Here is a 22494-nt window from a genome sequence, read left to right as displayed (position 1 = left end):
GTTCTTCATGTCTTGTCAGGAAGAACATAGGTTTCTGGGCCATTACCTCCAAGGCTGCTCCAGAGCATTGGGCACATTGAACTAACTTGGTTGCTGAGACGGAGGATTCCGTATTTCGTGCTATGAGGTTTAGCCTATAATACGGGAAAACAGCTCATTGCATTCTTTTCAATTGCTTGTTCATGTCTACTTAGACTTGTTCACATTCTCCATATGGTCCACACTTATAAACTTGGATGCTTTTGTTGAGGAGCATAGTGAGGAAGTACAGTTTTACAGGCATCTAGAAAGATTATCAAGATGCCCAAATCACCGGTGGAGAGAGATGGCAGAGAAGAACCTGAGAGAGACAAATGGACGTGTGTGTGAAAGCCAAAATAAAAATCAAAGGAAGGATTGAAGGTGCTCCTAACAGATGTATAGTGCCTCCAATTTCACACTCAAGTTCACCCCTAACATAGAAACATGTGTGTGCAAACTGAAAACCATGGGCATGAAAATTCAATATGAAAAGACAGTGGGTGTTTGGGTGCATTTCACTCACTAAAGTAAGTGGGAGCTTCAAGAGTGCTCACTACAAAAATGAAAAGAAATCTTGCAACTGACAAAAATGTTTTGATTGTTTCTCCTCAGGTGTTTGACATGAACATCGAAGCAAAGCCCATTCAACTGTCAAGAAGTCCTGAACGTGCATCGGGATTGCAGGAGGCTTCAGGTTCCCCCGTCCATCAAGAAACCTTTGAAGAAACGTGCAGAGCTGAACTCGGGAAGTCTCAGGGATACAATGAACGCCTGAGGCGGTGGGAACGAGAGAAGGTACTGAGGTGTTTGTCTCCATAGCATACTAAATCATACAGTACCATGTGGTCTTCCAGTAGGAAGGTTAAAGATGAGGCCTGATGCTTCAGGTTTAGGCCTTATGTCCCTACAAATCAGAGCAAAATGAACAATTTAAATCCTAAATGTACATATTGTGGGCTACCAATATCATACCCACAGGATTACTTTGTGATAATGCTTCACCACACCATAAGAATCATGTTTATATTTCTATAATGTATAATGCAATAGAAGGGAGACCTCTGAATGCAGTAGAGTACCAGGAAGGCAACAGAATACAAAGACATGGGAGGAACAGTCATGGGAGAACCCAAATTACTAACAAACAGTGAACCACGCCCTGCCTGCCCAGGCCTTAACCCCCATGACCATATAGGTGAGCGGCAGGATAGCAGCTGCAAGCACAGCCCTTCTCCCCTGCTTTTGTGATGGTCACACTTGTAGATAACATAACCCTAAGCACAGTTAAAATATCCAACTACCCCCTCAGTTTTGAAATTTAAAGATAGTACCTTAAGTTCTTGTCTATAAGCTGGACTCGTGTATTAGCCGGAGACCAAAAATCATACGAATTTTTAAAATAAAATCTTATCATAGATAAGCCGGACTCATGGATAAGCCGAACGTACTATAACCTATAACTAATAGAAGGGAGGGAGGTCAGTGGTCTCACTCGCACCCATTTAATTTCTTTAAGAGGGGAGAGAGTGTGAGATATTGGCGTCTCTCTCACTCCCCGCATGGCGCGGTTGGAGCAGCCGAAGCGGTCATTTAAATTATGATCTAAGCGTTAATAAATCTTTTAAAATCAAAATGCGTGAGAAATGGGAGGACTGGATGGTCAATGGTTACCATTCATTCACTAAGTCTGGATCAATCAAAAGGGCCTCTTATGCTGAAGTATGTCAATGGATCGACGAATGTTGGAGTGAAGTAACCGCGGATTGCATTAAAAATGGATTTAAAGCCGTGAATATCTGCGAATATCCAACCGAAGTGCTAACAACTGTGATACTGTATCTCGTGCCACTGATAGTGAAGAAGAATCTGAAGAAGAATCCAAAGATCAAATCGAATCTGAAATTCCAGAATCTTTTAACGAGCTGTTTGATCTCTTTAATACTGAATCTGATGAAGAATTTGATGGCTTTGATTAATAAAAATTAATTTTTAAAAATGTATAACTTTTTTTAATAAATTGATTTTGTGTATAAGCCGGACTTATGTATAAGCCGATATTCTATTTTTTCATTTTCACAACTTTTTTCCTTAGATAAGCCGCGGCTTATAGACAAGAACTTAGGGTAGTACAGAGGTTTCTTTAAATTGAGCAGTGAGTAAACACACAATGAAAGACACAGCAGCAAACAACAATAACTTGTATTACACTGGACAATATAAAATCCACCAAAAACGTAAAACCAGATGAGATTCTAAAACAAATATCAGCAGCAAAAACCTTTTTAAAAGTGAGCACACAGTCCACACTCTCAAGTCAGTTAAAACGTAAGAGTAGAGGATACAACCTTTGGTGGTGTGAAGTCCAAGTTGACTGCTCTGTTACCATAATAATTAGTCTTCCAACTGTCCCACTAAACCACTTTTATTTCCCAACAGACGTCTCGCTAACTTGCCGAATCCCTGTCGGCGTCTCTCCCTCGTGGACTGAGCGTTCTTTTTCACTTCCGGGCACCTCATGTTACTATGATGACCTAGGCAGGCATCGCTTGTAGTCCGCCAGCTTCGATCAGCCCCTTCTCGCTGGACCTACAACCGGGCATCTCTCTGGTGAAACTGTCTCTTCCTCCTGTGGAGGGAAAGTCCATGTGCTTTGTGTCTTGTCAGCTACATACTCTTGTCTGCCTGCAAGTCCCTGCGCTCTGTGCGTTCTCGGTGGTCCATCTCTCTCTATCTACACTGTCTTTCCCTTCACACCATCCTCTGGACCCGCTCTGTTCCTTCTGCTCGTGCTCTCTCTCTTCACACCGTTTGAACACCACCAACTGCCCTGGAGTACATAACTGCTTCAGTCTCTGCCTAGATCAACATCACAATCAATTAACCTCTTTAACGTTATATTTTTTTCTCAAAAAAACATGCAAAAAACGTTGCAATTTTTTGTCTAGAAAAACGAAATTTTATTAAATCTCAGGCGGAGTGGTGGCTCTGAGGCTAGGGATCTGCACTAGCAATCGGAAGGTTGCCGGTTCGAATCCCGTAAATGCCAATAGGGACTCTGCTCTGTTGGGCCCTTCAGCAAGGTCCTTAACCTGCAATTGCTGAGCGCTTTGAGTAGTGAGAAAAGCGCTATATAAATGCAAAGAATTATTATTATTATTATCTTTCTACTGTAAAACATGCAACAGACTAAACATACAAATTCAGAAGCGTAGAAAGTATAATAATGATAATGATGAACAATAGTAATAATAATAATGATGGCAATACCATATATACTGTCAAAATATGTCTTTTGTGTGGCATATCTTTGAACGGGCAAACTTATTAGGTGTACAGTCATTTGCCCGACACTGTTCAGCAGAACGGTTCATCCCAACAACAATTCTTTTGATAACGTCACCATCAAGAAATAACGGCTGTCAACGTTCACTTTTATTCCTGGTTGCTGCTGCTGGTTTATTTGAAGCAGTGTCAAGAGAAACCCAGACGTGAGCATCATTTTCAGATTCAACAGAATCATTTTCGGTTCATATTCACTTCTTCATCACTGCTGATGACAGGCTCCTCAACATCATTGTTCACATCACTGTCAAGAGCATGCAACACCTGGGCTGCTGAAAAACGTTTTTATGAGACGCCATTATGAGGCTAAGAGAAGACGTGTCTTGCTTGGGTAACGCTCAGCCTGACACTTACCCTATATTAAGACACGCCTATAATGTTGCCCATGTAACTCTCAGCATTAGCGCTTTCTGCACTTTTACAGCCTCAGGTCTAACGCTTACTTGAGACACGTCTATACAGTTGCCCAAGTGAGACTTGGGACTAACCCTTTTGGCACTTTTACAGCCCGAGTAATCCTCGGGTCTAACGCTTACTCGAGACGCGTCTATACAGTTGCCCAAGTGAGACTCGGGACTAACCCTTTTAACACCGTTGTCACAGTCAGTGTGATGCTCGGGTCTAACACTAAGGAGGTTAAACAAAGGTACATATCAATTTCTTTTGCTTGTCAATAATGTAAACAAGTTTTCATTGGTTAAACAATAGCATTGTTGCCAGCTATGAAGAAATATTTATATCACTGTATGCTTGTTAAAAACCAATGTCCCCAGAACACGTTCATTTTCAAAGGAAGCAGGCAGTTCTGTACCTCAATATTGTATGTTGATGAGAAACCAATCAAAGCAGTCCGAGCTTCAAAGCAGGTGACTCTTTTGCAAAACTGGTAAATACCTACATCCTGTAGACAGCCATCACAATAACCAGGAATTTTGCCTTTTCACTTATCATCTTGGAATGGCGGAGTGGTGGCTCTGATGCTAGGGATCTGCACTGGCAGTCAGAAGGTTGCCGGTTCAAATCCCATAAAAAAATGCCAATAGGGACTCTGCTCTGTTGGGCCCTTCAGCAAGGCCCTTAAACTTGCAATTGCTGAGCGCTTTGAGTAGTGAGAAATGCGCTATATAAATGCAAAGATTATTATTATTATCTCAGTCCCAAACAAAGGGTTTCTATTGATTTTACATTTATTACTTACATGTTGTTTTGACAACGGGAAAAAAGAAAACCTCCCATTGTACAGAAATGTTCCCCTCTGACACTTTGACTCCTTTTGTCTCTCAACTTGTCCTTGTTTGTCGTTCGTTTGAACTTTTGCCTGAAACTCTTCTGCCCACTCCAGGTGCAGCAAAGCCCCATGACCTCTTCTAGTGTTCGAGGTGTTCGAGTGCAGAGATGCCAGGCTAGATGTCCTTCTAATGGCCTCTGGTGTCCCCGCACTTGTTAACCTTCAGTTATCTTCAAAGCAAGTCAAGTCTTTCAGGTGGCCTCCATGACAGGCTCACTAGCACAGGCTGGAGCTTCATACGTGGCTTCTTGACAATCCCAACCTTTACAAAGATCACATGAGCTCACATCTCTCCTCTCGAGACCATTTGATACCTCCTAATAGGTGGCACATGGTTCTGTTCTTGCTCTCCGAGGAGACAGTCATGCATTGATGGAAGCTGTTGTGTCACCTGCCTTCCAGAATCCCATAAGAACTTTGCATTTTCTCACCTAAGCCACATCTGACTCCCATGTGAACTAGTGCATTGACTTAATCCCCTTATAGTCATCCAGTGTAATTGCAAGAGTTTACTGCCCCTCAAAAACCCCAGTGTTCCCAGTTGCAGGACGTCTCCTGCTACCAGTGCGATTTTCCGTCTTTTTGGGGTTTACTTCAGGACTTTGGCCTACACTTGCTATTCTTTGGAATTTTCCAGAGGAGTGAAGACCAATTCCTCATGCTTGGTAGGTCAGATGATGGAGAAGTTGTCCCTAAATATATTTTGCAAACTCATCTGTTTCAGTTACATGATGTGGTACTATGGTCCAGAATCTCCTGACCTATTGTTGGTATCATGAAGGCACAGTTTTTCTCAATCACTTTGTTGCTGTTCACACCAGACGTGCCATTCTAATAACTCTTATAATGCAGTTCTCTCATAACACTAAGGCCAGGTTTATACTTCACGCGACGTGATGCATGCTCCAGCAGATGCTACTGCTATGCAAGCATTTTACTGTTTATACTTGCACGCGTACTTTACGTAAATCTGGAAGATTCCACCAGGTGGCAGTGTGAGATAACATCATGGTGAGAAAACGATTCTTTGTGTTGTGAATTGCATCCATTAAATTCCGAGGACATCTTGCCACAATATCTCTGAAAAGGATGTTTAATGATTTCATCCATCAATCCAGGCATCAGTTCATCGCAAGGTGAAGACAAGCACTCGCATACATTAGCGCCATTTTAGTGACACCAAATCCCCAAAACTTCATGTCTTTGGAAGGGAACTGTAGCACACTGTGGAAACCAACCAGGAAAACATGTAAACTCCAGGCAGGGAATATCAGAGACGTGACTCCCTGTGGGACAGCAGCACTACTGCTCTGCCACCGTGCCGCCACAACGTGTAATTACTATCAGTTTTCATTATTTAAATGAAGTTTAACGACTTATCTGTAAAATGTAATATACATAGTGTGGTATAGCGGGTCTGCAGCTTCAAAAAAAAAGGGCCAGTTATAAATCCATAGAGCCGTGTCGCTCTCCGTGGGCGCGATTGCACGACTGCGGGAGTTAATGAGGTAGCACGTGCGGGTGCGATTGTTCTCAATTGCTTCATTGGCTTCCTGCGGCATGTGATTAAGGTGCTGTGCCCACGGAGACGGGAGTGTATATATACGGGTCGGCACAAGGAAAGGGGAAATAAAAGAAGGAAGAAATTGAAGAGGAGAGATCAAAGATGAGAAAAATGAAAGATGGGAAAAATCAAAGAAAAGTAAAAAATCGAAAAGAGAGGTTAAAAGACGTGAAAAGCAGTCTTAGAAGGACGATCTGGCCACCTGGAAGGCCCTGTGAAGGAGCATTAGCTGTGGCGCTCTAGGGGCTAGATTGCACCACAGAACATTCGGGTGGAGTGTGGCGTGCAAGGCAGGTGCCCTCCCTAGGCTTCCGAGGTGCGACCTAGAGGTCGGCTGAAAGGCGCTCGTGGCTGCTGAGTCTCTGCCGGCTACGTGAGCAATGGGTGAGCTGGGGAAAATGAGAAGAAGGTGGGCTGAGATCAGGAGGCGTTAAACTGCATTTTAACTCCAGATTTTTAACGGATTTATTTATTGATTCTCACTTTCACAATGATTTTTATGTACTTTTAGAACACTGCACAATTGACACTTTTGTTGGTTTTACTTTTGTTTTTAATAAAAGCACTTGAGCACTTTCTCCACCATCCTCTGGCTTCATCAGAGAATTGTTCTCATTTGTCAGCTCATCTCGTTCATAACTATCGACAGTGTTGGTTCAGCAGACTCCTATGTGGGACCCAGAGGGAGTCTGTAGGGGACCGGCATCATCACACATACTTTAATGCATTTCATCATGAAAGTGATATCAAGTATAATTCTAAGGATTCTAAATGTGCAGAGAGCTGAAATATCATAAATGTAATTTGTTCTGTGTGGTGGTCTATCATTGCTGTCAGGTCAGGAGGAAGCCCCAAAAACTTGTAGCGATTAACAACTGGGTCGGTTTTAAGGTGACGTTTATGACGATCTACTTTAATGATAAACTAAGAGGTTAAAGCGGACATTTCAAGATTAAAGGAGAAATTTCCACTTTAATCACAAAATACGTAGACCTTTTCACTGTGTTCTTAATTTTTTTCTCTGTGGTCCAAATACGGCGCTGTACATTCTGATGAACTTTTGAAGGTGCAAAAAAAAAAAAAGATGGCACATAAGATGATATGCGAGACTTTTTTAAAGTGTGTCATTACGATGTTGAATATCAAAGCACCACGAATACATCTGTATGTCTGCATTTTGCTTCACCACATCGAATCATTCATCAAATATCGAAGCGCGCACACCGATCCCATAGGATCCTCAAAGCGGCTTTCTGTCACATGTAGATAGTAAAGAGACTCTGACGTCATGTTCTGACTTTTAGCACACTGCGCCCCCCGACTTCTTGCTGGTACTGCAACTCGTGCTCGTGTCACGTTAAATTTCTGAGGACCTGCTCAGAGGATGAATCAAATGAACACTGGGAAGGCGTGGCAGCCATGATGAGTGTGCGTACGCGTTCTGAGCGTGAAGTATAAACGAGCCCTGAGAAAAACCTGCTCAAACAATGCAAAGTCAGTCAGTCGGAAAGAATAAAAAAGCATAAAACATGAAATAAAATAAAGACTTAGGCATATCTTAATCAAAATCTTAACTTTAGAAAAAGAGTAATGCAAAAAATGTAATATGGAGTGAAAAAAATGTTCAGAAACACAAAAATGAAATGCCAATGACTTATTTGTAAATTTACACAATATAATTGCTGTAATTGAGAAAAGCAAAATGATAAACATGGAACTATGCATTGGAAAATAGACAAAGAAAAATATCCAGTCAAATGTAGGCCACAAAACCAAGCACTGTAAAGTATGGTACATTTACACTACGTATACTGTATATGAATATATTTATATATACAGTACATCTATATAAATCAAAAATGACTATAAAGTGCAAAATATAAAATCCCTCGGTGCATCCAGTCCCTTCATCACACCTGACGTCTTCTGTTCTGAGACACAAATCTATTGGTTTGCCACTTCCAGGCCTGATGAGCCTCAGGTGTGATGTCCTCGCAGCCAGCATCCATTGGCTCCAGAAATGACATCTAAATTAGGGTGCTGGCAATCACCCCAACCAGAGGCAAATTACTCAAGTGAGCTGTTGAATAGTATCAGGGACACCATCTTCATGTGCTGGTGGGTATCAAGCCATTCCTTTAAAAAGTTGGAGTGGTGAAAACTTACAGCACCTTGTCCCAAATCAGCACATGACATGGCAGGATGGTCCTCACAATTCTCCTGTCATTCTCTGGAATGAGGGCATTGAAGAGCCCATCCAAGAAGAGCAGGGGCCGATCTGTATTGTGAATTTACAATCGAAGGGCAATGTTACTACTGCCATGGACAGTGAGTGGCTGACCTTGTTCCTTCACACATATCAAAAGAATGTTTAAAAGAATTTGACTGAAATCACTCATGCAATGTAAGGTGAGTGAGAGGTCTTAATTCTGACTGATGAATGTACAAACTGCTTTGATGAGTTGTCTGAGTCTGGTGAGAAATGCACCAACACAATGACAACACGTCTTTAGTTCTGAAATATGAGCAGACACAATGAGACATGCTAAAGTGTGCGGGGAAATGCAGTACTGATATCACAACTGGATCGAGAGTCAGGAGAATGGCGTTTCGATTGTGTGAATTGCATCAAAGCAATCGAGACAAACTGTGATTTCCACTAAGGGTCTTGAAATACAGCAGTTTAACAGAAAGAATTTCATCAGACTGTCTTATCAAACAAAACAAAGGACTCACTCCGAGACATTCACCCGCTGCTTACTGGGACAGGCTCCAGCTTCCCTGCCAACCTGCTCAGGATAAGCGAGTTACGAAACAGATAGATAGATAGATAGATAGATAGATATGAGAGGCACTATATAATAGATATATAGATAGATAGATAGATAGATAGATAGATAGATAGATAGATAGATAGATAGATAGATAGATAGATAGATAGATAGATAGATAGATAGATAGATAGATAGATAGATAGATAGATAGATAGATAGATAGATAGATATGAAAGGCACTATATAATAGATAGATAGATAGATAGATAGATAGATAGATAGATAGATAGATAGATAGATAGATAGATATATAGATAGATAGATAGATAGATAGATAGATAGATAGATAGATAGATAGATAGATAGATAGATAGATTGTGTGGAACTTGACCCGGACACAGACAGGCAGACACGTTAGGATTACCCCACACACATTTATTTTGGTGCTCCATACTATAATAAGTCACTCTCACAGACCCCAATACCCCACAGTACAGGTCAATACACAATGCCTTTGCTTCTCTATCTTCAGACCACCTCCTTCTCCCCTCCAGAAAACTCGTCCACTTCACTCCCGACTCAAGTCAAGGGGACGGCCCCTTTAAATAAGCACCCCGATGTGCTCCAGGTGTGTCCCCGGCAATCTCCCACCGACACGCCCCAGTGTGGTGGAAGTGCCGGCTGTATCTCCGGAAGCACTCCGTTCCTCTTCCCCCCAGCACTTCCTGGTGTTGGGGAAGTGCTGAGGTCCAGGGTCCTCCACGTATTGGGGTACCCTTGGTGGTGGCCATGGGCCCCTACAGGGTCGAGCTTCCCTGCTCTGTACCCGTGGCCCCCAGGGCGGTCACCCCCTCGAGGTCTGGAGGAGACACAAGCCCTCCTCTGGTCTTCTCAGGCGTCCCGGCTGGGTACCACCCCCATCCGGGTACCACAATAGATAGTTAGATAGAGCACAGTGGCGCAGTGGTAGCGCTGCTGCCTCGCAGTTAGGAGTTTGCATGTTCTCCCCGTGTCTGCGTGGGTTTCCTCCGGGTGCTCTGGTTTCCTCCCACAGTCCAAAGACATGCAGGTTAAGTGGATTGGCGATCCTAAATTGTCCCGAGTGTGTGCTTGGTGTGTGGGTGTGTGTGTGTGTGCCCTGCAGTGGGTTGGTTTCCTGCCTTGTGCCCTGTTTTGGCTGGGATTGGCTCCAACAGACCCCTGTGACCCTGTAGTTAGGATATAACAGGTTGGATAATGGATGGATGGATGGATGACAGACAGATAGATAGATAGATAGATAGATAGATAGATAGATAGATAGATAGATAGATAGATAGATAGATAGATAGATAGATAGATAGATAGATAGATAGATAGATAGATAGATAGATAGATAGATAGATAGATAGATAGATAGATAGATAGATAGGCACTATATAACAGACTGACTGACTGACTTTATTTGACTTTCCACATCTCAATGCCTTTGACATTCTGAGCTCCGATTTCATGGCCTCTGTAGACTGAATCAGGTGCTCTCTGTTCTGAATCTGCTGCATTGCTGCCGTGTTTAAATAAGAATGGGATTAGTTTATTACCTGGCAAAGGTTACTACTGGGAAATCATTATCCTAATAAACAATAATAAACCAAAATGTGAAACCAACATATTAATTCAAAGAACATAGCAAAAGAGTTGATAATTTTGCATAAACCAGTGTCAAAACATGAGACAAAAGTCATAGCCACTTAACTAAGAATTCATTTGCCAAAAATGACATTGAAGCACTAATGTAAATGCTGGCCTTTTCTTTGTTGTATCCACAAATCTGGACCATTCAACATAAAGATCGGTCTATTCAGTCCATCAGGCTCGTTTGTTTAGTTAGTTAGCTAAGCTCCCCCAATATCTCGCGCAGATTCCTCTTAACGGTTGTCGTTTTCTGCTACATCTCCATGTCTCAGTAGTCTGTTCCTGATTCCCACAACTCTCTGTATTCTGACCTCAGTCCTAACTGCACTTCCCCTTCATTTCCAGTGCTGTCCTTGAGTATGTGATTCACCAATAAGTTTATAGAATTCTGCTGGATCTACTTTATCAATACCTTGATTAGCCCACACCCCCCACCTCCCACCTCACTCAGTCTCTTCAGGTTTAACTCTCTAAGTCTGTCACAGTTGGACGTGTCCTTAAGTCCTGGGAAGGCCCAGGTTGCTCACCCCTGCACAGGTTCAGCTGCTGCTATGTCTTTCTTGTACTGTGGTGACCAGAACTGCACTCAGAGAAAGCAAAGGAGTTAACGTTGCAAGTTCTGCAACTTTAGCTGCAGGATAGTTTCTTCATCAGACCTTTATCTAAGTAGATCAGCGGTGAACTCCTGTGTACCAAACACAGTCGTAACTCTAGTCGCAGTCTGAGTTTTGTCACCAGGGCCAAAGTCAACACTGAGCAGCCTCAGAAAATGAGATTGGTGTGTTCCATAGTTTAGCTCCAGAGGCCTTTGCAGTTGGCACACACACCACGCTTTACACTCTGTATTTCTCCCAAAGGAACACGGTGCCAGTCATCTGAAGCAAATTCTCATGAAGAGAAAGGAAATGGCAGAGAGAAGTAAGGCTCATACCTTCACAAAGAACTACTTGGCCCACCTGCAGTCCTCCGTCTACAAGCACATGTGGTCCTGTGGCTACTTTTATGATCCTGTCGAGAGAGGTGCGCTTATCAGGTTTAAATGTTGATGTGGAAACCCAACCCTTTGCCTACCACAGCCTTTAGATATGTTATAGGTGACTGACCACCTCCATGTTTCACCAAAGGTGTGTGGGTTTCAAATTGGTCCTGTGAGAATGTGAGGGTGAGGGCGGGTGAGTGTGCCCTGTGATGAAAATGATGCCTTGTCCAAAGCTGGCTCCTGCTTTGTGCCTGATGCTGTTGAGATAGTTTCCAGCTTCCTGCAACCCTGAATTGGATTAAGCAGGTTATGGGAATGTTCATGGTTTGAATTTGTACTGCCCAAACCTGACAGCACCCAAGAATCAATGCAAATCTGAATGTTGTTTCATAATAAGTCATTTTATTCATTGTCCATTCATCCACAGACATTGAAAAACATTTCATGCCCTGGCTGATGATGGAGGTTCAGAAGACCATGGAAAAGCCCATCCTAGGAAAAAAAGCCCTGGACAGTAAGCATTCTAGATGAAACTGCCACATACATGTGTTCGCATTCTTCAGATATGCACTTATTCATTCAGTTTTAGTGTTTTGCTGCGTCTTAAATTGTACAAGCTTGCTGCCATCTTCTGATACTGGCACCTTAGCATGAATGTGTAAGAATGATTTAGTGCTGAAAATGCTCATCTCTGTCCTGCATGTTGTTCCTCTCCAAGTGCTTGCATTGCACACATACAATATACCAAGAATCCCACCACACCATAGAAACAAGGACCATGGCACCTTTCTTAACAAATCTCATAGTAGCTCTGGAGGAGGCATGACTGGCAAGACACCCGCTATGGCATAAAGCAGACCTTCTTTACCCGCAATGGCTTCCATTTATCAACCTGAGACTACTGAGGACTTTGCTTTTGTGGGACACCATCACCCGGATTAAGGAAACACAGAGTAGAATGCCCATTCCCTGCTAAAACCAAGAGTTGTCCAAAAAACACCAACGATTCACAGATTCTCTGTCCACGCAGATCTCCCCAAAGGCTCAAGAGGACCTCATGTACAGACAGCTGAAATGTTCTTTGGACTTCACTAGTTCCTCTTTAGATACACTGGGATCTACAGCTGATTCAGACCCTTTCTGTATTATCGTGGGTTTCTGTGAGACATACCAAGTCCATTGTTAGATTGGCCTACTCCTGCACACATACAGATATACACACACACTCATAGGGATCCTATAGACAGTGTGGACCCTAGGGGTCACTGTTGCCCCTGTCACACACATGCGCATGGGAAGCAGCCAAAGGGCTTGTTTGTGAGTCGGCCGCTCTGGGTCCAACCTCCAGTTTCTTACTTTACTCACCTGCCAGTCTGGGGCACCCCTAGGTGGAGATCGGGGCTCTGTCTTCACAGGAGCACAGCCCAATTCTGTGAGCCTAGGTTGCCCAGCTAAGCGTGCTGGCAGCGGAGCCCGTACCGGGTCTCTCCGAACCACTGGGCACCCTCCCTGCCTGAAATGTCGGCCACGGTACGCTCCCACCTGGGTGTGTTGCAGGCCCTGTCCCCTTCTCTTCTGGGATCCAACCATCCTGCCGACTACGCCACTGTCACAAACTCCAAACAGAGCAATAGCAAGGTTTGGGGCAGCCACCCGTATAATTGGTTTCCTGGCTGCAAATCGCAAATAAATGATAGCACTGATGTGCACAAACAGGAGTCCAATACAGAACTGAGGAAATAGGGGAAAGGTGGAGGCTTTTAAAGTGGAAGACAGGAAGTGACGTCAAAGGGGTCGGGATCGTAAGGGTCTTCAGCCATAGGCTCGAGCCTGGACGTGACATCAAAGGGGCAGGAGCCAAAAAGGTCTTTCTCCATAGATTTGGACCCGGAAGTGACGTCAACAGGGCCAGGTGGAATCTCCCGTGAATGGTCTGCAGGAAAGGGAGAAAAAGAATCAGTGCACTCTGCCACATCCCGGTCTGACTCGGAATCGCCCTCACTCAAGCCCTTTGGCTGCCTCCCATGCGCATGTGTGTGACACCCCTTAAACCCAACAGACAGACACGCAGGACACCAGGTAAAAGCACTAAGATGTATCATCCATCCATTCATCCATTATCCAACCCGCTATATCCTAACTGCAGGGTCACGGGGGTCTGCTGGAGCCAATCCCAGCCAACACAGGGCGCAAGGTAGGAAACAAACTCTGGTTAGGGTGCCAGCCACCGCAGGGCACACACACACCAAGCACACACTAGGGACAATTTAGAATCGCCAGTGCACCTAACCTGCATGTCTTTGGACTGTGGGAAGAAACTGGAGCACCCGGAGGAAACCCACGCAGACACACGGGGAGAACATGCAAACTCCACACAGGGAGGATCTGGGAAGTGAACCCAGGTCTCCTAACTGAGAGGCAGCAGCGCTACTCACTGCACCACTGCGCCGCCCACTAAGAAGTATTCTTTAATTATTTTCTTCTTGTACAGTGCCCTCCAAGCACAACACATTATTCTTTCTCTTTTCTCCTCCTCCACACCTCCCAGCAAGCGTTGTCCACCTCCTCCCGACTCGGGCTCACTGGCTGTGTTCCCAGCAGTCTTTTTTATAGTACCTGACCCAGAAGTGCTTCTGTTGTTCCGTCCATGTGACCTGTCAGCACTTCCAGGTCAGATGGAGAACTTACGTTTTTAAATGAGCCCGGAAGTACTTCGGGGCTTCCATCCTCATGACCTACTAGTACTTCCGGGTTCGGTGAGAACCTTGTTTCCCAGTGTCCTACAGTATCCCCTAGCAGCACCATATCCCATGGTGCCCTGCGGGAATCTGGGGTAACATTATACTGTAGGAAAGCTGCCATCTAGAGTCTTGGGGAAGGCAATGTCCTAAAATAGTTGTCTTCCCCCCTCCTTCCAGTCTCTGGGTGTCCCGGCCAGGTTGAGCTGCCAGCCGTTTATCACAACAGTCTTGGGTGAAAGCCTAAGTATCACGTCACCCCACAATATTCTATTTAGAACCCCCTTCGCATTCATATATAGATATCCTTAAATCGACACTGAATCCTTAATATGACTTGCGATATTCTACGTTACTTAAGGACTTACTATCACCAGCACTGACGAACATGCGGGTGTCATCTCGACACAAGTAAAAGTGCAACTCATTTCGTTATACTCCACTTACCAACCAAACTGTATGTTCCGCCCTTACCGCAGTTGTCTTTTGTGGCCACTAGAGAGCGCCAGAGATCACCCAACCAGAGACATAACCTCACAGACAGATGTTTTACTTTACAGCTCCCTTCCACAAAGGGTCCAGAAGTGCGATAAATACAAATCTTTCCACATTGTCTCGTTTTTTTCTTCTCCTCTCCGCCTCCCAGACGAGCTTTGTCCACTTCCACCCAACTCTGACTCACCTGGATGAGGTTGTGCAGCTTCTTTTATCCCAGACCCTATGGAAGCACTTTTGGGTCAAATGGAAGTCCCACAATGCAGGGATGAGGAATCCCTGTAGCAGCCGCTGAGGGCCCTCACTGACCCCAACAGGGTGGGTTGTTCTTGAGGACTCCAATATCCAGTGTGCCTTGCAGGTATGTTCAGAGGTACAACCACCCAAGGAAGCTGCCTCCTATTGTGTCAGGGGAGCCTGTAGTCCTGCCTCCCCCTTGTCCTTCCATAATGCTTTCCTCCTGGCTGGGTATTGTACCAGGGTCCGAGCCAGCCAGGACACCAGTGTACCCACACTGGCATTGGCATTTTTGCCCTATTTCTTGTGGTGAACCAGGCTCCATTGTGGCCGGGACGTCTGTCCTTCCGTGTCATCCATCACACTTTATTTTGAGGAGCAACTTCTAGCTTTGATAATCCCATTTCTGTTTATTACTTCAATTACTCAAGATAAAAGAAAGAAAGGATAGAAAATGCAAACACAAAATGGTATTTGTTAACATATAATAATAATACCAAATAAAGCAAAATATAATAGAAAACAAAACTGATAGTAGGAGTCTGGATATAGTCATTAGAAAAAGCTTGTAAAAAATGTCAAGGATTGGATGTTTGTATTGGGTGGCTTTTGCTTTAGTGACCAGTGTCACTCATAAGATGCTTTCGCTGACGTTCAGATGAAATGGTCTAATGTGTCTCGGTCTCTGACGTTGCACTCTGTTCCCTTCTGACGTCACCTTCGTCGTCTCCTTTTTGGTTCCTCGGACAAGCCATATTTATGTTGGAAAAATGCCACATGGGCTTCAGGGCATTTCAGGACATATTTGATTGGCTGGTTATCCGTATGAAGGATGAATTTGATCTTTTTACTCATCTCCATTCCCAAGTTATAAAATAATCAATATGGCCTGAGGCATCATAACTGTTTCTTGGTCTTAAGTTAAAAAAAAGAAGAACTCTTCAGCTTCGTTTCTTCTTCAATGTCTGATGTACACCATCAAACCAGATGTTTAGGTTGACAGATTACTTGTATAGTTCAGGAAGAGAAGATGCTTTGATGTTAATTGCCCCTGTAAGTGTCCTGTAAATTCAGTTCAGCTTGTTTGTCTGAGCAAAATATAATAAAATATATATGAATCTGTAATTTTAAAAAATGAAGATCTGGCACTTCAGGACCTCTTCACTGTTTTCACATTTTGTTTCATCGTAGCCTTGTGCTTAAAACATTTCAATTAATTTTTCCCCCGTCAAGCAACACTGAATACCCCAGAATGGCAAAGCAAAAACAGGACTTTTTTAGAAAATTTTACAATTACTAGGGGGCTCTGCCCCCTGCTCGCTTCACTTGCCCACCCCCTCTCCCCCTTCCCCGGGGTACGCTACACACCAGCCACTTCGCATCTTTGCCACTCGCGTTGTGAAGGTGGGGGGGCTGAACGCACGCTAAGGAGATGCGGTTTGATCAGCTGCTGTCTTTCTGCTGCTGCTGCCGAGCTGTGACTTCTGCTTGTCGCGCTGCACATCAATCATTTAAAAGCCTGTACAGCAGCTCTCCGTTTGTCTCACTGCCTTGTCTCGCGGGACGTTAAAGTGTCTCCGAGAAAATCACGTATCATCTCCTTGTAAGCCTTCCAAGATTTTTTTTTATAATAGAAAGATATTAAAAACAAGAAAAACGAAATATCCCATTGACACAAGAGTTCAGTCCATTTACTCAGTACCCTTTGGTAGCGATTCCACCCTGGCGTCTCCTTGGGCCATACATGACACACCTGGAGCTGGGGATTTCCTTCCGTTCTTCTCTGCAGACCCTTTCAGAGACTGTTAGGTTGGATGGAGACCCTCAGAGATCAGGTCTTTCCGGATTGAGTTTGAGTCCAGGCTCTGGCTGGGCTACTCATGGACGTTTACCGACGAATACCTAAGCTTGTTTTTGCTTTGTGGCCTGTTGGAAGGTAAACCTCCAGCAAGGCCTGACGTCTAGAGCACACTGGAGCAGATTTTCATTAATGACATTTCTGTATTTTCCTCTGTTCAGCTTTCTCTTGACCCTGACTAGTCCCCCAGTCTCCAACTCCACATCATGATGCTACCACCAACATGCTTGATCACTGAGTACTGAGTGGTGCCCCCAGAAATGACTCCTATCTTCAGTTCTTCCAAGCAGAGAATCTTGTTTCTTACAGTCTGAGAGTCTCTTGGGTGCCATTTTGAAAACTCCTAGTAGGCTTCCATGTGTCTTTTACTGAGAATAGGCTTCAGTCTGGTTACTCTTTCTTAAAGCTCAGATTGGTGGAGTGTTGCAGTGATTGTTGTCCTCCTGATAGTTTCTCCCATCTCCACAAAAGTTCTCTGAAGCTCAGCCAGAGTGACCGTTGGGTTCTTAGTCACCTCTCTTACTGAGGTTCTTCTCCCACAATTGCTCAGCCAATTCTAGGAAGAGCTGTGGTTATTCCATTTATTAAGAACAAGGGGGCTCCGCCCCCTGCTTGCTTCGCTCGCCTACCCCCGGCGTTTTGAACCCGTGCCCGCTGGGCATCCACGTGTGAGGATGACGCACGTTTAATACGGAGCGTTCGCCCGTGTCACTCTGGGGCCCCCCACTGTTAATATGGAGCTCCGTCCGTACTATTATGCGGTGCATTGTGGACTACTGCGGACCCCGTAGTGTTTCCCGTTTCAGTTTGTATCTCGGTCAGTCGAGCTGTTGTTTTTGAAGCTTTTGAATTCCGGTCTTCATGATCTGTAACCTGCTGTCCATGTGTTTGGCCCCCTCGTTTAACCTGTTTATGACGTTTTAGTTTGCTTTCTACTCTGTCTTTCATTTCTGATCTCGCTTTATTCTGCTTTTGTTTCAATGACACCTGGTCCGTGGTGAATATATTTTCCCTTTTTCGAGTAATAATTTTCATTTGTTTGCGATATTGTGATGTTTATCGTACTGTTAATAATGCATCACTGTAATGTGATTCACCTATGCTGTATATTTTGGACGTGTGAGGATGACGTATGTTTAATACGGAGCGTTCGCTCGTGTCACTCCAGGTCTCCCCACTGTTACTACGAAGCTCTTTCCGAACTATCATGTGGTGCATTGTGGAGCATTGCGGACTCTGTAGTGTTTCCTGTTTCACTTCGTATCTCGTTTAGTCGAGCTCTTTCTTTTTGGAGCAGTGCCTGCCTGGTCTGCGGCATTTCAGACGCACGTTGTAGGCGCCTGCGTTCATTAATTATATCTAGGCAGGCGCGTGTTTGTATCTCGGTCACTGGAGCTGTGTCGTGTTGAATCCATGCCTGCTTTGCCTACGCAGTTTGAGACGCGCGTTGTAGGTGTCCACGTTTATTAGATCTGTCCACGCGGGCTCGGTGTCAAAGCTGTGTTAGATGTTGAGCTGTTTGGTTTTGGATTCGAGACAGTTTTGCTTCCGCGGTTTCAGACGCGTGCCCATACCATCTCGGGTTTGATGTATGAACCTTTGTGGACTCCGTGTAACCCGCTCTCCATGTGTTCGTCCCCGTTCTTTAATTCCTTTATAAAGTTTTACTTTGTTTCCTACTCTGTGTTTTATTTCTGACCTCGCTTTATCCTGCTTGCGGCATGTCAGACGGTTTGTAGTCTTTCTCGTTTTACTCTGGGGTGGGGGGCTTTGTTCTGTAACCTGCTCTCCATGTGTTTGTCCCTGTTCTTTAACCTCTTTATGACGTTTTACTTTGTTTCCTACTCTGACGGTTCGTAGTCTCTCCTGTTTTGCTCTGGTGCGGGGGGGGGGGGGGGGTTGGGCTTTGTGTGGCGCCTGCGCACGTGCGTAGTCTCTCCCGTTTCACTCGGAGGGGGGGGTCTTTGTGTGACACTTGCGCACTATGTCTTTTGCGTCCACGGGCAGGTCCCTGCATCCATATCCGGTTTACCATTCTCGTTTAGTAATATGGATTCTGGAATCTTTGCAGCCGTCCTCAGATCTGTGCTGCAACACAATCTTGTCACTAGGCTCTGCAGGCAATTCCTTTGACCTCATGGATGGATTCTTATTCAATTGTGGGATTGTCTATTGACAGGTGTGTGGCCATCCTAAACATGGGCGATCGACTCCAAACAAAGTGTAGAAACATCTCATTGAAGATCGATAGAATGGCAGCACCTAAGGCAGATTTTGAGTGTCATAGCAATGGGTCAGAATACTTGAGTCAATGTGATAATGCAGTTTTTTTATTTTTAATACATTTGCAAAAATGTCTAAAGTCCTGTTTTCACTTTGTCATTCTGTGTATTGAGTGTTGCTTGACTGTAACCAGCAGGGGGCGTTAGCTCCCTTGTTGGAATGAGTTCTTTTGTAATTGCAGCGTTACATAACCCGGATTTATATAGATATGATATTAAAAGGTGATACCCCTCCCTTAGGGATATGGCGGTAAGGAATCACATAGGAGAAATAACTTAGCTTTCTTTAATGACATCTTACACTGCATAACCGACGAAGGAAGCCATGGCAAGAACCCAGTTCGGGAGTGGAGGCCCGATATATAGAGTCTGCCATTTTCATCACTGCGTTGGAAGGATTTTCCGGATCGGATGACGTTATCTCCCATCCGTCCGTCGGGCAATGCTCCAAGGCTTTATACTCGTTCTTCATGTGCAGGCCCCCACTTAGGTGAATCATGCCATTCCAAACAAGGTAAAGAGGATACAGTTTCATGCTGAGTTTGACACACAGAAATAGGGCACAATGGTCATCAAACTGACTGCCCATTTTGCAGTTGTCCCTGACTTGTCTTGTCTTAAAATGCTGGCCTAGCAGTTCTTATCTGGTGCACTCATGTGTGCTAAATCTGGCTCTGTGTCAGCTGCGCACGTGAGTAGAAAAAGACAGATATATACAATACAAGTAAGCCTGCGATTCACTAGCGAATCAGAAATCCAAGAATGGCAATCAGTTTCTGTTCCGTCCGATATTTGGATGGATGACATATCATGGAGGGTGGGTGCATCTGGGGAAATGTCATTTAATTCAATAAGCATATCTGTACTAAAGCGGTTTCGTTTTGTGGAGACGTGATTCTGTTGCCTTTGCTGACACCGACTGCTGGCAGAGTGGAGCACAGCAAGTTTAGTTTACAGGTTGTGGTGTTCGTGTGCCAGCCATTGAGTCTGGGAAGCCGCTGGGTTTGAGTCTGTGACCGTTATGTGATCTATATTACTGGCACAGTGGATTAGAGCAAGTGTAGTGAACAGGTTGTGTTGTTTGGGCGCCACCTACTGACTCTGGGAAGCCGCTGCGTTTGACTCTGGGATGTGCGCCATGGCGCAATATGCGCCTCGGTGGGAAGCCGCTGCGTGATTTTAGACGAATGTACAATGGCATCCAGTCATATACTCAGTTTGCAGGTGGTGTAGTTTGGGTGCTTACAGGTTGTGTTGTTTGGGCTCCATCTACTGACTCTGGGAAGCCGCCACATTTTGGGAAGCCGCTGTGTTTGACTCTGGACTTTGGGGCGGGCGCCAAGGCCGCAGTGCGCATGCGCTTTGGTGCGTCCGCCGTGCATAAATTAACTGTGGTTTAGTAATATAGATATTTGCACTGAGCACAGTGTATTAAACTTATGTTACATTGACATGGTGAAAAAATGAATTTAAATGATTTTAGCACAAAGCTGCAACATAAAGAAATGTGTAAAAAGTGAGAGGGCCTGTATACCTCCTGAATCCACTGTATGAACAAAAATGACAGGAGACAAGCACACCTGACAAAGTTTACTGGATGCCTGTGGTGAAGACAGTTCTGCAGCTCTAATTCGTTAATTACAGTCGGAAATTACCAGGTACGGCTAATTTGAGCAGAAAAGTGCATATCTAGTCAACAGCAGGTGTCCCAGCATTGTGAAATACAGCTGCAAAGAAGCAATTGCAGCAGATACATCTCTTGTGGTCTCCTCTCTCCTTGTGTATTGGGATGAGATGATGACAATCTGCTCGGATGCTGTAATTGTACCACCAGAGAGTGGCCATAGATTTTCAGACGAAAGGTTAAACACATCAGACTATGCAGATTACAGGAGTTTCTTGTTGCATACATCTAAAGTAATAGTGAAGATGCAGAGCAAGCAAAGGTGGACGCCATAGTGTGCATACAAAATTGTTAGTTTGGTTAAAAACGATACATGTTTGCCTTCTCCCTTGAACTGCCTGGCAGACCAAGCTAGATCACTTACTGGTGTTTGTATTGGAATAATTTGAATACCTGAGAATAAATATTACAAGGAAACCTTTAAATGCCATGTCAGTAATATGATGGAAAATATCAAAAAGATGTTTGTAGCAGTGCTACCGCGGGAATAACTCCATTTCCCAGCAGCCCCAAGGGGGATTTACCCTTACTGGATAACTGAAGCGGGAGCAGGGGTTTCTGGGGACGAGAAAGGCCAGCGGGAAAGTTGAAAAAGGGGGCCTGGCGGAGAAACAGGAGATCGTTGTTTTTGTGTAACCTGTCCGACGTGTCTTCTGAAAAGTCATTCCTGTTAGGATGAATGGACTGTCTCGTGCCTGCCTGTCGTGTGTATAGTGGTGGGTTATACGTCGTGCGTCTTCAAATGGAGCACAACTGTAAATTTCACCCCTCGCCACTCAGGACTACTGGTAGGACTGTTTTATTCCTTTATTACGGAAGCTGTTCTCGAGACTGTCATCTTCACACCAAACCATTTCATCCCCTTTTGCCACATTGGACTGTATAAAGGACATTGTTGTGAGTGTTTATTGTCGTGGTTAATTATTGCATTAAAATTGTATTGCCATAGAGGAAAGGGGAGGTTTGTCTGATTGTTGTTGTTTCCATTAGAGTTTAATATATTAGTTATTCAGTTGTTGATTTCGTGTCTCTGGCTGTGAGTGTGTGTGTTCCTGGAATCACCGTCCTATCGACAGTGTGAATTTTAGTGGCACTGCTACATGGTAATAGATGGTCCTCCCTCCATCTTACTTAAGCCAGGAGAATCGTTATTGTGAAAATGATTATCCTTCCATAGCACCAATATCCACTTCAGAGCACCCCTTTATGTATAAACAAATTAGTCTATAAGATGTCAAACTCTACCACACCACCATTTATCTAGAGTTCAAAATGGCCACACATTTAAATGACGACTCTACAGAGATGCTACCTAACCTTCAGTTCTGTTACTGGGCTGCAGACCTTCATACAATAAAATGTTGGAAACTGACAGAAGTTCTCGAAATGACAATTGCTGGGTTAAACCTTAACACCTAATCTGTTTTGTGTGCTCTCCTCCGTGCGCCAGTCAGCACGTATTACCACTAATTTACTGAGGAACAGAACCAGTGTATAACACATTTTAAGGAAGAGAAGCTCTTGCCTGTTGCCCATGATAATCTCCTATTTCCATCTT

Source organism: Erpetoichthys calabaricus, chromosome 14 (genome assembly GCF_900747795.2).
Source record: "Erpetoichthys calabaricus chromosome 14, fErpCal1.3, whole genome shotgun sequence".
Lineage (NCBI taxonomy): Eukaryota > Metazoa > Chordata > Cladistia > Polypteriformes > Polypteridae > Erpetoichthys > Erpetoichthys calabaricus.
This window is presented reverse-complemented; position numbering follows the sequence as displayed.